Source organism: Ranitomeya variabilis, chromosome 3, assembly GCF_051348905.1.
Source record: "Ranitomeya variabilis isolate aRanVar5 chromosome 3, aRanVar5.hap1, whole genome shotgun sequence".
Taxonomy (NCBI): Eukaryota; Metazoa; Chordata; class Amphibia; order Anura; family Dendrobatidae; genus Ranitomeya; species Ranitomeya variabilis.
In genome coordinates this window covers 188,349,951-188,367,939 of record NC_135234.1, presented here as the reverse complement: position 1 = coordinate 188,367,939, position 17,989 = coordinate 188,349,951, and positions in this window count along the sequence as shown.

Here is a 17,989-nt window from a genome sequence, read left to right as displayed (position 1 = left end):
TAATGCGATAATCATGCATTGCAGGACCTAACAGGCCAATGTACTTGGCAGATGTGGAGGTCATTATTTCACTTCCAGTCACCATAGCAATCAACGTCTCACTGCAATCGCATTGCTTGATAGTCAATGAGATGACAGAGTAAGGCCGGAGACACACTACCCTACAAAATGGCTGAGTAATATATGATAAAACATTGCATAGCACTTTGCCCAGTGTTACCGTCTCATGCCGAATCAGCATGTGAGAACAATCGCGGTATGCTGTGATTGGCAGCGAAACTTGGTGAGACTCGGCTTACTCGCACCCATATAAGTATATGGGTGCGAGTGACACAACGCACAGCACTCGGGTATCATCCGAGTGCAGTGCAGTATATGCCAACGCCAGCAGCAGAGGAGATGGAGAAATTAATTTCTCCGCTTCCTCCACAGCTGTGCTTCGATCGTCTTTCACAGAGAGGATCAGAGCACAGCAGGATGACACTCGGCTCCCGCTCGCAGCAGAGTGCTCTCGTATCTCCTGCTCTCTTATAGGATGTGATATGCTGGTGTGACTCCAGCCTTAGGGCTTGTTTCCATTTGAGAGAAACACGTCCGTGTCTTGCATGTGGAAACCAAACTCTGGTGCCGGCACTTGGGAGCGGAGCATGCGGCCGCATAGCAACACATGGAGCCGCACGCTCCGCTCTGGAGTGCCGGTGCCAGAGCTTGGTTTCCACGTGCAAGACACGGACGTGTTTCTCGCAAATGGAAACAAGCCCTTAAGCTGAGCTCCTAACAGTGATTGTGCGGCCACTGCTCCTGTGCTTACATAATCACCATGAAGCACCAACAAGATATGTCATAACAATATACTATATGTTGGAAAGAGGTTAAAGTTTGAGCTACAATTTTAAGAAATGTAGAGATGAGCATATTGCTTTGCACCACCCTAGTCCATCATCCAAGTCGGTGTTCTCTGGTCATGGACACGTGCTGTTTGAATTTCCTGACCCTCATCTAGTCGCAGAGCTGTAGGAGAGATCAGGGCAAACAAGGGTCTTGTCTGAGGAGTATGGCAGGTGATAAAATCAAAATTACACTCACCTTCTATGAGTATCTATAAGGCATGTAATGAAGCACATCAGCTGCAGCAGAGCCATGGTCAGTAAATGAACAAACGATATCCAGGATAGAAAGGAGAGGCTTGTGGATGATTTACACGCTTGATAATGAATGATGAGATGTATATCCCAGATTTTCAAATGGATAGTGGTCTATTCTATGCATTTCAAAATACAAAATACTTCATTGGTAAAGACCACAAGTATCCCTGATCTTTCGTTTGAGTCACTATCCTGGTGTGACATCATTTGTGCACATGCAACAGACTTGTGGCTTCTCTTCAGCTTTGCCAATCACAAGCTAAGCTTGGTATCCTGAAGGGTAAGGAAATTTGAGCAGCATCTGTCTACAGCTAGATTGCACTGACTTGGATTCTGGGCTGGAGTTGCATGAAGCACATTTGCATAAAGTACATTTTCCAATGTTTAATACATTTAAAACATAAAGGTCACATCAACATCATATATGCAATTGTCAGTGCTGCATCAAAACAGTGTCTTTGACTGTCTGACTTACTGACTTTTTGTGGGTTTTAGATGTTCAATGTTTTTGGCAAAAACCTATAATTTTTCAAAATGTAATAGAATCCCATGGTCATAAAAAGTCCAACACTGGAAACATTTGTATAGTAAATGGGTGAACTAAGTAACTTATTAATGTGAACTTTACCATGGGTAATGGATGTATCCAGCACTGTTAGATAAATGACAAGCCTGACAAGTCACTATGGGATATGAGATGTTGGCTTGATGTTCGGCATTTGTGAATTGTAGAAACTAGGAGAAAAAAAAAGTGCAAATAGGGTTTTATCTGAGAATAACAATTATGCAAATGAAAGATAACAAATTGAGGTGATGGTAAAAAATTAAAATAAAGTAAAATAGTAAAAAAGTAAATTAATTGTATTAAGTTTAATATACATAACTATCACAATGGGAAATGGATCACTATCACCCATATTTATTGTTTTAGCATTCTAATTATATGATACTTTCTGATGCCTTACAAATGAATTTTGTCTCATTATAGAGTATATCTTACTGAGAATCACAATATAACGCCAGTAAGTCCCAATTGTGGGCAGGGGCTGGCTGGCAAATTTTAGCCTGGGGGGCAAGCACACAGCAGTGGCCCATGAGTAGCGGCCCATCCTTAAAGTTGTTGTCGGATCTTAAGCTACATGTCTAGTCACTATGTGTGAATCCTCATATCGTGCGCACTGTGCGCTGTGAGGATTATCCGGTGCCTGCGCCGGGAACAAGTGGTCTTGTGACTGCAATATATAATATGACACACACACGCACAGCCCCACTGTAAAATTGACACGCACAGCCCCACTGTATAGTGACACACACGCACAGCCCCACTGTATAGTGACACACATGCACAGCCCCACTGTATAGTGACACACACGCACAGCCCCACTGTATAGTGACACACACGCACAGCCCCACTGTAAAATCACACTCATGCACAGCCCCACTGTATAGTCACACACACAGCCGGACAGGGACAAAAAAGCAGCCCTGCCACAAAAAACCCCACCAGTCCACATACTCAAACACTTCCCACCCCCTAACAAGTGAATTTTGCTATACTTTGTTCTGCCCTTCAACAATCCTCTTAAAGGAGTTATTTGAAGAGCCACATGTCAATGGCGCCGAAGTGCGCATGATCAACCACAGGTCCATTTGCATGGTGCTCTTTAGAGCTCCAGCTCTCGGGATCATGGGGGTCTCAGCGGTTGGACCCCGGCGATTCCAAGATCTCGGCATAGGAGATTACTTGGGATAATCCATTTAAATGGATTTTCCAATATTTTTTAAAATTTTCCTATAAAAAAACTGAAAATAATAAACCAGTATTGACCTTCCCAAAGACCAATGTCGCCTCTCTGACAACAGAACAGGAGAAATGGCACCATGCAGTGTATATATACAGGACAGGAGAGGTGGTACTGTGCAGTGTATATATAAAGGACAGGAGGAGTGGTACTGTGCAGTGTATATATACAGGACAGGAGGAGTGGTACTGTGCGGTGTATATATACAGGACAGGAGGAGTGGTACTGTGCAGTGTATATATACAGGACAGGAGAGGTGGTACTGTGCAGTGTATATATACAGGACAGGAGGAGCGGTACTGTGCAGTGTATATATACAGGTGGAGTGGTACTGTGCAGTGTATATATACAGGACAGGAGGAGTGGTACTGTGCAGTGTATATATACAGGACAGTAGAGGTGGTACTGTGCAGTGTATATATAAAGGACAGGAGGAGTGGTACTGTGCAGTGTATATATATAGGACAGGAGGAGCGGTACTGTGCAGTGTATATATACAGGTGGAGTGGTACTGTGCAGTGTATATATACAGGACAGGAGGAGTGGTACTGTGCAGTGTATATACAGGACAGGAAGAGTGGTACTGTGCAGTGTATATATACAGGACAGGAGGAGTGGTACTGTGCGGTGTATATATACAGGACAGGAGGAGTGGTACTGTGCAGTGTATATATACAGGACAGGAGAGGTGGTACTGTGCAGTGTATATATACAGGACAGGAGGAGCGGTACTGTGCGGTGTATATATACAGGACAGGAGGAGCGGTACTGTGCAGTGTATATATACAGGACAGGAGGAGTGGTACTGTGAAGTGTATATATACAGGACAGGAGGAGTGGTACTGTGCAGTGTATATATACAGGACAGAAGGAGTGGTACTGTGCAGTGTATATATACAGGAGGAGTGGTACTGTGCAGTGGATATATACAGGACAGGAGAGGTGGTACTGTGCAGTGTATATATACAGGACAGGAGGAGTGGTACTGTGCAGTGTATATATACAGGACAGGAGGAGTGGTACTGTGCAGTGTATATATACAGGACAGAAGGAGTGGTACTGTGCAGTGTATATATACAGGACAGAAGGAGTGGTACTGTGCAGTGTATATATACAGGACAGAAGGAGTGGTACTGTGCAGTGTATATATACAGGACAGAAGGAGTGGTACTGTGCAGTGGATGTATACAGTACAGAAGGAGTGGTACTGTGCAGTGTATATATACAGGACAGGAGGAGCGGTACTGTGCAGTGTATATATACAGGTGGAGTGGTACTGTGCAGTGTATATATACAGGACAGGAGGAGTGGTACTGTGCAGTGTATATATACAGGACAGGAGAGGTGGTACTGTGCAGTGTATATATAAAGGACAGGAGGAGTGGTACTGTGCAGTGTATATATATAGGACAGGAGGAGCGGTACTGTGCAGTGTATATATACAGGTGGAGTGGTACTGTGCAGTGTATATATACAGGACAGGAGGAGTGGTACTGTGCAGTGTATATACAGGACAGGAAGAGTGGTACTGTGCAGTGTATATATACAGGACAGGAGGAGTGGTACTGTGCGGTGTATATATACAGGACAGGAGGAGTGGTACTGTGCAGTGTATATATACAGGACAGGAGAGGTGGTACTGTGCAGTGTATATATACAGGACAGGAGGAGCGGTACTGTGCGGTGTATATATACAGGACAGGAGGAGCGGTACTGTGCAGTGTATATATACAGGACAGGAGGAGTGGTACTGTGAAGTGTATATATACAGGACAGGAGGAGTGGTACTGTGCAGTGTATATATACAGGAGGAGTGGTACTGTGCAGTGGATATATACAGGACAGGAGAGGTGGTACTGTGCAGTGTATATATACAGGACAGGAGGAGTGGTACTGTGCAGTGTATATATACAGGACAGGAGGAGTGGTACTGTGCAGTGTATATATACAGGACAGAAGGAGTGGTACTGTGCAGTGTATATATACAGGACAGAAGGAGTGGTACTGTGCAGTGTATATATACAGGACAGAAGGAGTGGTACTGTGCAGTGTATATATACAGGACAGAAGGAGTGGTACTGTGCAGTGGATGTATACAGTACAGAAGGAGTGGTACTGTGCAGTGTATATATACAGGACAGGAGGAGTGGTGCTGTGCAGTGTGTATATATACAGGACAGAAGGAGTGGTACTGTGCAGTGTATATATACAGGACAGAAGGAGTGGTACTGTGCCGTGTATATATACAGGACAGAAGGAGTGGTACTGTGCAGTGTATATATACAGGACAGAAGGAGTGGTACTGTGCAGTGTATATATACAGGACAGAAGGAGTGGTACTGTGCAGTGTATATATACAGGACAGGAGAGGTGGTACTGTGCAGTGTATATGTACAGGACAGGAGGAGTGGTGCTGTGCAGGGTATATATGCAGGAGGAGTACTACCGTGCAATGTATATATACAGGAGGAGTGGTACTGTGCCGTGTATATATACAGAATAAGGCCACATGTTCAGTTTTTGGTCAGTATTTTTTATCCGTATTTGTAGCCAAAACCAGCAGTGGGTGATAAATGCAGAAGTGGTGCATATGTTTCTATTATACTTTCCCTCTGATTGTTCCACTCCTGGTTTTGGCTACAAATACTGATGTAAAATACTGACCAAATACTGATAGTGTGAAAGTGGGCTTAATACAGGTACTCATTAGGGTGGAATCACAGTAGAATATGGCATCGGATGTGAGAAGAAAATCATACCACTGTTGTGGAAGAAAATGGAACCGATTTTTTTTTTTAGACACTTTATTAGCCCATGTGGCAACATTTCACTTCCATATCAGAGAAATGTTCAGTTATGGATCTGAAACGTTGCCACATGGACTAATAAAGAGTCCGCTAGTTTTCTCACAATTAATTGGAATGATAGATAGATATATAGATATACACACATACATAGTAAGAATAGATGCTGAGAATTACACCATTTATGCAGGACAGTAGAAGTATACACAGCTCCCAATATACCGTATGTACTCGTGTATAAGCCAAGGCACCTAATTTTGCCACAAAAAACTGCGAAAACTTATTGACTCGAGTATAAGCCGGGTATACATTGTCCCCACATCCCCATCCTTGTTTGCATGGCTCCTTATCCCCATCCTTGTATGCATAGCTCCTTATCCCCGTCCTTGTATGCATGGCTCCTCATCCCCATCCTTGTATGCCTGGCTCCTTATCCCTGTCCTTGTATGCATAGCTCCTTATCCCTGTCCTTGTATGCATAGCTCCTTATCCCTGTCCTTGTATGCATAGCTCCTTATCCCTGTCCTTGTATGCATAGCTCCTCATCCCCATCCTTGTCTGCATGGCTCCGCTGTCCTTGTGTGCATGGCTCCTTATCCCTGTCTTTGTATGCATAGCTCCTTATCCCCGTCCTTGTATGCATGGCTCCTTACCCCCATCCTTGTATGCATGGTTCCTATAAAAAAAAAAAAACAAAAAAAAAAACACTTCCTACTTACCTTCCCTGCATGCCCTCGCAGCATCTCGTTCTGGTGCCAGCAGCTCCTATGGCTGGGCGATCACATGTCCCCCACTCATTAAGGTAATGAATATTTACCCACACCTATGGGAGTGTAGAGGGGTGAATACTCATTACTTTAATGAGCGGAGGACACGTGATCGCTCGGCCTGAAGAGCTGCTGGCCCCGGAACGAGATTCAGTGAGGGCGCGCAGGGAAGGTAAGTAGGATGTGTGCTGGAAGCCGGCGGCTGTGGCTGTGCACACTGTAAGAGAAATGAATATTCACTGCCAGCGCAGTGAATATTCATTTCTCTTTAGCAGCGGCACAGACTTTAGCCTCAGCCGCCGGCTCCTGCCTCTGTGACCCGCTGCTCCCCCTCCATCTTTCTGTGACAATGACTCGTGTATAAGCCGAGGGGGGCGTTTTCAGCACTAAAAAAAATATGCTGAAAACCTCGGCTTATACACGAGTATATACAGTATACTACAATCTATTATATACACAGCTGCATATTATATATCGTGTTAAGGAATATAGAGCGGTGTATATATTATATAGTGTAGAGATGTGGCAGCAGTGTATATATAGTGTGAATTCCACACTATGTACATAGCACCACACTATATAAACATCTCTACACTATATAAACATCTCTCCCTCTCTCTCAATATATTATAATTAAGACACCATTATACTATATTATGATGCATACATTATGATGCATACATCACATAAGAGACACCGAGGCTGATGTACATAGGAGACACCGCGACTGCTGGATATATATCACATTGAAACTACTGTATATACAATATATAGTTGATACTGCGACTGATGTGCATAGTTGTAGTATCACCTATATATTGTATGTGATACTGTGACTGCTGTACACACATTATTTAGGTGAAACTGCTATATATATATATATATATATATATATATATATATATACACACACACATACACACACAGATATATAGTGCGACTGTACACAGCAGTATCACCTATATAACGTATATGCAGTAGTCAACATTATACAGGTGATACTGCAAATGTTGGATACATATTATATAGGCGATACTGCTACTGCTGTGTATGATAGTATCACCTATATAGTGAATATACAGCAGTCTATATAGATTATATAGGAAATGCTGCTACTGGTGTGTATATACATTATATATAGGTGATACTGCTGTGTATATATGTACGTGTGTGTGTGTGTATATATACACACACCAGTATCGCCTATATAACGATACAGTATATACTCAGCAGTATCACCTATATAACGTGTATATACACATCAGTAGCAGTATTGCCTATATAATGTATATAGACTGCCGTATATACATTATATAGGTGATACTGTGATTATATACAGGAGTAGCAGCCAGTATCACCTATATAATGTATGTATAGCAGTCTGTATCTTATATGGGCAATACTGCTACTGATATGTGTATACGTTATATAGGTGATACTGCTGTGTATACAGTGGTGTGATATACACACCCCCCCCGCAGTGTCACCTATATAAGGTATATACACATCAGTAGCTGTCTCACCTATTTAAGATATAGACTTCTATACGTACATTATATAGGTGGTATAGTGAGTATATACAGCAGTATCACCTATATAATGTATATATAGCAGCCTATACACATTATGTAGGTGATACTGCTGTATATAATCACTATACCACCTATATAATGTACGTATAGCAGTCTATATCTTATATAGGCAATACTGCTACTGATGTATATACGTTATATAGGTGATACTGCTGTGTATACATGTACATATATATATATATATATATATATATACATACATACACACACCCCCCGCAGTGTCTCCTATATAAGGTATATACTCATCAGTAGCAGTGTCACCTATATAAGATATAGACTGCTATACGTACATTATATAGGTGGTATAGTGATTATACACAGCAGCATCACCTATATGATGTATATATAGCAATCTATACACATTATATAGGTGCAACTGCTGTATATACATTAAAAAAATTCATCTTGGGACTCACCCAAGTCCCTGAGATGGGGGGGAGGTCGGGAGGATGAAGAGCTTAAGTGGGTCGGGTCCTGTCCAGCATAGGCGGTGAAGAGGAGAGGATCCCAGGCATTGGTGAGGAGAACAGTCTTCTCTGACGCTGGTACAGGCCGGCCAGCGTCAGACACACAGTCAGGTGGAGGCGCCCTCTATGCGCGCCGGACTTTTCAAATCTCTCCATGTGCGCGCGTGGTCTCCTGCTTGCCCGCGCTGGCACAGGCAGCAGACGAGCACGCGCAGGAACTAGCAATGCGGCCGTGCTCGTGCACTAACGCGGGCCGCCGCGGCACTTCTCAGCGCGGGCAATGCGCGCACACAGGACCTGACTGACAAGATTTAAAGGGCCGGCTGGCGAGATGCGCTATATATTAAAATCGCTGCCGGTCCTCCAGCGGCCCTGTGCAGCTGCTCAGGCACCGGCCCGGGGGGCATATGCATTTCTGCAACCCGGGCCAGTCCGCCCCTGATTGTGGGAATCATTGCAGGTTCTTAATGTTATTATCATCCTTGTTGATTTTAATGTCATTTTAGTCATGCCATTTACTTTGATGTGTACTCAAGAAAAACATAATATTTTATTTTCTTCCTTCACTTGGTTTCAAGTTTCCATTGTTTTTATTACAATTGTACTGGTAGTCCATCCTTTTTTTTCTGCCGCTCATGTACATCTGTCTCCTTGCTGTGCAGCAGTGGACCGGACTCACATGCATTGAATCACGCTGAGTCTCTTGACTGACTCAATCCCGAGTCTGTGTGACATTTACTCCTGTAACCGCATTTACACTGGCAGCCTCCTTTTCTTTCTGCCTCTCATGTTGATCTGCCTCCCGGCCGTGCAGTACAGAGTCTTCACACACAATGAATCATACTGAATTCTTTGATGGGCTCAATTCCATGCCAAACCTATCTTTCATTAAAGAATTATTCCCTTGTTCCACTGGTTATAAAGAAAAAAAATGAACACCTCAGAGAATATTTAAATGAATAAATTAGTGATAACTCCTGATTAAATGTTATCTGTTTCCCTTGTCACGTTCACACATTCAATTTTCAGCCAACTGGATTACAACAGCTTCAAGTGGCTGACCTGCATACATCAAGACAAACACCACACAAGTTTGAATCTGCTTTTAAAGACATAATGATTCTTATAATCATTACTATGCATACATTTTTTATAGATTTTTTTATCAAATTTTAAAAGTTAAATAACAATAAACTCAACTGATAAATATTTTTCATTCTTTCACAAGAAAATCCTCTTTTCTTTTTCTATTTTCTCTCTCTTCAAGTCTTTTAAATGAAAATAAACTGAACTTAAACATGTCAGGTGTCTCTTTGGCGCACATTTTTTTTTAAATTTTGTGCTAAACCATGAGTCTAAATATGTTCACCTTCAACTGTCTGTTTGTGTCCTGAGTAGTGTTGGTAGAAGTCTGGAGTGACTTTGAAACTTGTTGACTAAAAAACCTGAAATAAAAAATCTTTATTATACTTCCATTTGGATCTTCATTGCCTACCAGCAGCGCGGATAAATCACATTTAGCTCCTTTTTTATTTGTGAATTGTGGTTGTCCTGATGAAGGAGCCAAAATGATTCTGTAACATGCTGACATTAATTCAACATAGAAACATATAATATTATACAGTCATATGAAAAAGTTTGGGCACCCCTATTAATCTTAAGCTTAATGTCTTATAAAAATTGTTTTTTTTTCAACAGCTATTTCAGTTTCATATATCTAATAACTGTTGGACACAGTAATGTTTCTGCCTTGAAATGAGGTTTATTGTACTAACATAAAATGTGCAATCTGCATTCAAACAAAATTTGACATGTGCATAAGTATGGGCACCCTTATCATTTTCTTGTTTTAAATACTCCTACCTACTTTTTACTGACTTACTAAAGCACTTTTTTTGGTTTTGTAACCTCATTGAGCTTTGAACTTCATACCTAGGTGTATGCAATCATGAGAAAAGCTACTTAAAGTGGCCACTTGCAAGTTGTTCTCCTGTTTGAATCTCCTCCGAAGAGTGGCATCATGGGCTCCTCAAAACAACTGTCAAATGATCTGAAAACAAAGATTATTCAACATAGTTGTTCAGGGGAAGGATACAAAAAGCTGTCTCAGAGGTTTAAAATGTCAATTTCCACTGTGAGGAACATAGTAAGGAAATGGAAGAACACAGGTACAGTTCTTGTTAAGGCCAGAAGTGGCAGGCCAAGAAAAACATCAGAAAGGCAGAGAAGAAGAATGGTGAGATCAGTCAAGGGCAATCCTCAGGCCACCTCCAGAGATCTGCAGCATCAACTTGCTGCAGATGGTGTCACTGTGCATCGGTCAACTATACAACGCACTTTGCATAAGGAGAAGCTGTATGGGAGAGTGATGCGAAAGATGCCGTTTCTGCAAGCACGCCACAAACAGAGTCGGCTGAGGTATGCAAAACCACATTTGGAGAAGCCAATTTCTTTTTGGAAGAAGGTCCTGTGGACTCATGAAACCAAGATTGAGTTGTTTGGTAATACAAAAAGGCGTTATGCATGGCGGCAAAAAAAACACAGTGCGTTGTATAGTTGACTGATGCACAGTGACACCATCTGCAGCAGGTTGATGCTGCAGCTCTCTGGAGATGGTCTGAGGATTGTCCTTGACTTATCTCACCATTCTTCTTCTCTGCCTTTCTGATGTTTTTCTTGGCCTGCCACTTCTGGCCTTAACAAGAACTGTACCTGTGTTCTTCCATTTCCTTATTATGTTCCTCGCAGTGGAAATTGACAGGTTAAACCTCTGAGACAGCTTTTTGTATCCTTCCCCTGAACAACTATGTTGAATAATCTTTGTTTTCAGATCATTTGACAGTTGTTTTGAGGAACCCATGATGCCACTCTTCGGAGGAGATTCAAACAGGAGAACAACTTGCAAGTGGCCACTTTAAGTAGCTTTTCTCATGATTGCATACACCTAGCTATGAAGTTCAAAGCTCAATGAGGTTACAAACCAAAAAAAGTGCTTTAGTAAGTCAGTAAAAAGTAGGTAGGAGTATTTAAAACAAGAAAATGATAAGGGTGCCCATACTTATGCACCTGTCAAATTTTGTTTGAATGCAGATTGCACATTTTCTGTTTGTACAATAAGCCTCATTTCAAGACAGACACATTACTGTGTCCAACAGTTATTAGATATATGAAACTGAAATAGCTGTTAAAAAAAAAACAATTTTTATAAAACATTAAGCTTAAGATTTATAGGGGTGCCCAAACTTTTTCATATGACTGTAGTTGGAAGGGATCTCAATGGTCATCGTGTCCACTTCTCTGCTCAATGCAGGATTCATTAAACCTTCTCAGACAGATGTCTGTCCAGTTTCTGTTTCAAGACTTCCATTGAAGGAGAACTCACCACCTCTCGTGGCAGCCTATTCCACTCATTAATCACCCCCACTGTCAAAAAGTTTTTTCTAATGTCTAATTAGTATTATCTCCCTTTCAGTTTCATGCCATTGCTTCTTGTTTTACCATGCGCAAATGAGAATAAGGATGATCCTTCTACACTGTGACATCCCTTCAAATATCTGTAGACAGCTATTAAGTTTTCTCTTAGCCTTCTTTTTTGCAAGCTAAACATTCTCAGATTCTTTAAAAGTTCCTCATAGGACATACTTTTCAGTCCTCTTACCATCCTGGTAGCTCTTCTCTGAACTTGCTCCAGTTTTCAGCCTAGCATGATATCCATATGAAGTGCACCAGACTCACACTCCTGGAGGTAGGTTAAGGACCACACCACTCTATCACATCTTTCAATTCCTGTGTGAGTGGAGACTAATGTTGGGCAAATTTATTCAAGCGAAATTGAATTCTTCTAACATTTTACAAAAAAATTGTGTTTTCAAGAATGCAGTCTTCTAATTTGCTCTAAGTGAATTCTGCAAAATTGAAACTGGTTGGCTGCCATTTTGGTGAACTTCAGATGGCCAGAAAAAATGCTCACTGCTTACCTGCTTACCTCGCCGATCACCTCTGCTGCTCGCTCTTACCAATAAAGTTTTTAGTGCCTTTTTCTACAATTGAAACACTTTTAGGCCATGACCTCACAACACACACTCAAGCAAGATGCCCTAAGTTTTTGTGTGTGGTGGTAACAAGAGAGGACCATGCAGGGAACAGTGAGCAGTGAAGATGAAAGGTGAGGTAAATATTACTTTTAATTTCTACATCTTACCTTTATTATGCCCTGGGATATCTTTCAACTCCAGAGCATAATAAGGGACATTTAAATCGTGGAGAATAAATTTGCTATACCACCCCTTACACCATCATAATACCAACAGCATTATGAGTTACCAATGATATATGACTTTTACGTGTATCCCTCAAACTGGCTCCAGGCTGAACACATGAAATATGGACAACCTGCTAATTAATGTGGCCTCAAATTATTATTATTATTATTATTATTTATTGTTATAGCGCCATTTATTCCATGGCGCTTTACAAGTGAGGAGGGGTATACATAATAAAAACAAGTACAATAGTCTTGAACAATACAAGTCATAACTGGTACAGGAGGAGTGAGGACCCTGCCCGCGAGGGCTCACAATCTACAAGGGATGGGTGAGAATACAGTAGGTGAGGATAGAGCTGATCGTGCAGCGGTTGGTTGATCGGTGGTTAGTGAGTTCTTTACAAAATCAGCAGCAAAGTAACCAGTATCAGGCAACATTGAATAATAGGAAGCCTCACACTCGCATAATCCCCAAGGAGTGAATTTTAGAATTTGTAAAAAACATTATTCAGTAATCTCCGAAGCGCGTAGGAATTGGTCCTAACAATGCCTCTTACCCCCCACTGGTCAGGTGACAGCCTATGTCACGAAAGGTCCTGCCAGTTGATCGCAGTGCCACGGACCTCAACCACGAGCTTGATCACGCTCGTACGCCGCTGGGAAGAAGGCTCAGGGAGCTTGTGTCACAGGCCCGGACCACGCTCCTGAAAGAACCCTTTTGCTGCAATCATCATCCTCATAGAAGAACCTCGTACTGTGGACCAAAACCACTCTGGTGAGAGAGGTAACCTCAGCATTACGCACTTTATGCAGGTTTATGTGCAAGTTTATTAACCTTGGGGAACTTTTGTCATTATTTGTTATTTGTTGAAATAAGACACGCTCTGCACTCAATTAACTAGGCACTCAGGATAATTATTGGACTTATGTGATTTTATTCCAAACAGTTGATTGGTTGAATTTAGATTTTAATTGTACCCCTAATAGATGTCATGCACTCTTAAAAAAGGTATTTTAGCGCAAACTATGTAGTATGAAGGAAATACATATTACAGTATGCCTCACATATGGTTTAAGGAACACTTATAAAAATGAAAGTCAAATAGGTGAATAAGGAACTCAAATTTTACTTTTGGGCAACAAGGTAAAAAAAATGTACAATATTTCCCTTATCTTTGAAAATATGCCTACATAAGCAATAAAAACCCAAAATATTTTTTGCATTTTGTTTGAATGTTTTCAAATGGAATAATTTTTTTTTACTTTCTAAAACTTTGCTGAATAATTATGAAGAAACAAATATTGAAAAATTTTAACTAAAAAAGTTATATGCACATTATAATGAGGTAGAGTATTTGTTATTAATTTGTCTAAAATGTAGCATAGCCAAACAAAGGTAGTACGTTTTGCACAAAATTCCTAATGGAAACAAAATGTTCAGCAAATAAGTCCATAAATGTTATCAGAGGGTTGTGCTTGGTTTAATGGGAGCATGTGCCATGTAAAGAGCATGGTCAATGTTGGAATTAATCAACATTATCCTAAATGTTCACAGAAGGAACGATGATGAAATGTAAGTGAACACATAGTGTAGTCCTCCTAAATGGATCTTCAGAATTCATCTGGTGCCAGAAACCAAATCAATAAGACACAAGTTACCATATGAAAACACCTATTACAGTAGAAAGCGGCATGTTTGTAGGCAACAAAGAGCTACCAAAGATCACAAAGCACAGAAGGTAAAAGAATAGCAAATGCAATTGAATTTGGGGTCTGAGGGAAGCAAAAATATTTTCACAATCTCTTTTAATACTTTAATCAAACATTAGACCACCTTCTATGCATAGACACAACTGTGATTACAAACTTCGATGAAAATTGGAATGGTTTTACGAACGTATACAAACACAGATGTCTAAATTAATTTGCCCCAGAGAATTACTTTAATGCAATTTCTTGATGCAGACAAAGTGAAAAAATGCTTTTAGCTATACCATAACTATGTCATAATGTGCAATGAAATGCTACCCAGAAATGCTAATCAGAATTCTTGCTGGATAGTGAAAAACTATGTGCTATGAAATTCTTCATTAAAGCAGGTAAAAAAAAAAAAAGGAAAAACAACTTTTGCAATTGATTTAACAAAGGAAATCTTGGAAGAGCTGAATAAAAGAGGGAAAACCAGACTGATTACTCATCAAGCTATCCTGTTGCAGAAGATGATTGCAATTCAGAATCAAATATCACCAAGTGGAAAAATTAAAGAGCCCGTGAAGGACTTTCTGACAGCCTCATGCTTACAGAGTGGTAAAGAACAGGTTCATTTAACTTCTACCTCAGACTCAGAAAGCGAAATATCAATTCAAGTGAGACAAAATGATGGCTGTCCTAAAGTTTGTCATAGGAGCAGGAAAATGACAGTCTTTCATGAAAGGTAAAACTATTGTTAAACTGCAAACCTTTTTATTACTGGTGTATTTCCCATGTTGTAATCATCACTATTTAATGTGTTGCTGCCCTTCACGGACAGATGATGCTGACTACAGTACAAATTTCCAGAGGTTTTTCGGTTGGATGCAGAGGGGGCAACAAGGAAAAGAAAAGTATTGTGTATACAAAAACATAAAGCTTTATAAAGTTTATATATGTGTAAGTCATAAAACTGCCAAATAAATGACAGATTAAGGCTATGTTCACACGCTGCGGTTTTTGCTGCGGATCCGCAGCGGATTTGCAGCTGCGGATCCGCAGACGTTTTCCATGCAGGGTACAGTACAATGTTACCCTATGGAAAACCAAATCCGCTGTTCCCACGTTCCTTTTTTCCGCTGGAAAATCCGCGCTGATTTTCTGCGGAAAAAAAGAAGTAGCATGTCAATTCTTTCTGCGGATTCCGCAGCGGGTTTCCACCAGCACCAATAGGAAAGTGCAGCTGGAAACCCGCAGTGGAATCCGCAGTAGAAAAAGGACTGAAAACCGCAGTGAAAACCACCGCGGTTTTGCACTGCGGTTTTTCCAAATCAGGACCTGAAAAATCCGCAGCAAAAAAAGGATAGTGTGAACAAGGCCTTAATGAGATTGTACACTGGTATACTCAACATATTACAGTGTTAGCTGCCGTGTACACTTTCCCCTTGAAATCTGTAACAATAGGGCAAATACAGTAGATGGAGAATGTTTGCCTTAAAACAATCACTTTAAATGGTTATTTCAAAAAGTCAAGTATTTTAAATATTTTTTATGAAAGAAAGGAGAGTGAAAAGGAAAACTAATTTAGGGTCTTTCTGTCCTGAATAGCATGGCACCAATATTTTTTAAAAAAAAAAATAGGTATACTATTACAGATGTTTGAATTTACATGAGTGGAATTGAATTCTCATTGAATTTTGCACAAATTTGTATTCTCCTGAATGCACATTTTTTTGCAATTTGCCCTTCGTGAATTCAGCAATATACTAATTGCATTGGTCGCCTGTTGCGCAGCTCCTGCAACCCACCCAACCTACCGTATTTTCTGGCGTATAAGATGACTTTTTAACCCCTGAAAATCTTCTTAAAAGTCGGTTGTCGTCTTATACGCTGGAAGTCGTCTTGTACGCCGAGTGCAGCCACCAATGTGTATATCGTGGGTGGGGGGGAGTGGTCCCGATGACGAAGAGTGGGCGTCTCACAGGAAAGTGTGAGTGGAATATCCCCCATTACCTCATTGTAGCTGCAGCATAGGGTCTCTGTGCTGGGGAGTGGCGGCGGCTGCTCCTCTTTGTGCCACGTGGGTGCTGTGCTGTGGGGCGGCGGCTCAACTTCATGCAGCGTCGGGGCTCGGTGCTGTGGGGCGGCAGCGTATCTTTGTGCAGAGTCAGTCAGGGTTCCTCCGGCATTTCCTCAAAGCCCGGAGGCCCCGGCAGCTCCATTGCTGCGATGCGGTGGCCTCCGGGAAAATGGCCGCTGGGGGCGGTGCATGCTCAGATTCAGATCTCGTCCCAAGATCTTGGGAGACAAGATCTGAATCTGAGCATGTGCCGCCCCCAGCGGCCATTTTCCCGGAGGCCACCGCATCGCAGCAATGGAGCTGCCGGGGCCTCCGGGCTTTGAGGAAATGCCAGAGGAGCCCCGACTGACTCTGCGCGAAGATACACCGCCCCACAGCACAGAGCCCCGATGCTGCACGAAGAGGAGCCGCCACCCCACAGCACAGCACCCACGCGGCACAAAGAGGAGCAGCCGCCGCAGCTCCCCAGCACCCCACACTGCAGCTACAATGAGGTAATGGGGGATACTCCACTCACACTTTCCTGTGAGACGCCCCCTCTTCGTCATCAGGACCACTCCTCCTCAAAAGGCACATTAGTCACCAGCCCTATAAGATGACATACAGCGTATAAGAAGACCCCCGACTTTTAAGAAGATTTTATATTTTAACTGGAAAAGTTGGGGGGTCGTCTTATATGCCCAGTCGTCTTATACGCCGGAAAATACAGTACTTCTTTTTGCCTTCTTCAACCTACTTTACTCTGCGCCAGGGATTCCATCATGACCCAGCCTCTGACATCACTGCCCAATGTGCCGTCGTGGCACACTTTGTGACACCACAACATTATGATATGTGCCACCCAAGTCCTAGCCAGCGCCTCTGGAGATGCACTTAAATGTTTGAGATTTTCAATGCTATTTTAGAAATTTGTCCCGAAATTAAAATATTGTTTGCATACAATACTTCATTGTGTAGTCGTAGCTGCTAAAACATTTAATAGGTTTGTCACGCATCTTAAAAAAATGAACATGTTGAATATCAGATTCACATTTAAGTACAGTGATGACTAAAATAATTGTTTAGAAGTTTTGCTATCAGTAAAGTAGAAAGTCTTAGTAGAACAATGGAAGAATAGAGGGAACCCACAGCAACAGATGCATTGTTACTTTGCGATAGTTTGTCACATCAAAGAAGCTGCCTCATGTAGACAATTTGTATAAATAAAGAGAATTAAAGTGAAGAGTGGCAAGAACACCATTGTGGCCGGATCAATTGTGAAAATGGAACTTCGATCCAACTATGCTCCAAGATTGATCAGAGTGTAGTGTGTGCCCCTCTAGGAGGAGCGAATCATTGCACAGGTAAGGAGAAGTTTGAGAGTAAATATCTCCTTATTC